The sequence below is a fragment of the Buceros rhinoceros genome, unplaced genomic scaffold (assembly GCF_000710305.1).
Source record: "Buceros rhinoceros silvestris isolate BGI_N320 unplaced genomic scaffold, ASM71030v1 scaffold39139, whole genome shotgun sequence".
NCBI lineage: Eukaryota > Metazoa > Chordata > Aves > Bucerotiformes > Bucerotidae > Buceros > Buceros rhinoceros.
Window position 1 is genome coordinate 3,536 of NW_010431689.1, and position 408 is coordinate 3,943.

Here is a 408-nt window from a genome sequence, read left to right on the forward strand (position 1 = left end):
TCTGCCCAGGGCAGTGGTGCAGTCCCCATCCCTGGAGGGGTTTCCCAGCCGTGTGGAGGTGCTGCTGAGGGACAGGGGGCAGGGGGGACCGGGCAGTGCTGGGGAACGGGGGGACTTGAGGAGCTGGAAGGGCTTTTCCAACCCCAACGGTTCTGATTCCAGCTCCCAGGTGACGCTGGTAGAACAGGTCTCTCTCTTCATCCCACATAACTAACCCCAAATACACCCTCCAGGACTGGAACCCAACAAAACGCGGACAGAAATCCCCCTGGGGCCTGGCGAAGCCCTGCCCAGGAAGGACGGCCCTGCGGTCCTCACCGAGGTGTGCCGCCGGAGGGTGGACTTGTCGGTGAAGGTCCTCCCGCAGGCGTTGCACATGAAGGGCTTCTCCCCGGTGTGGATGCGGTG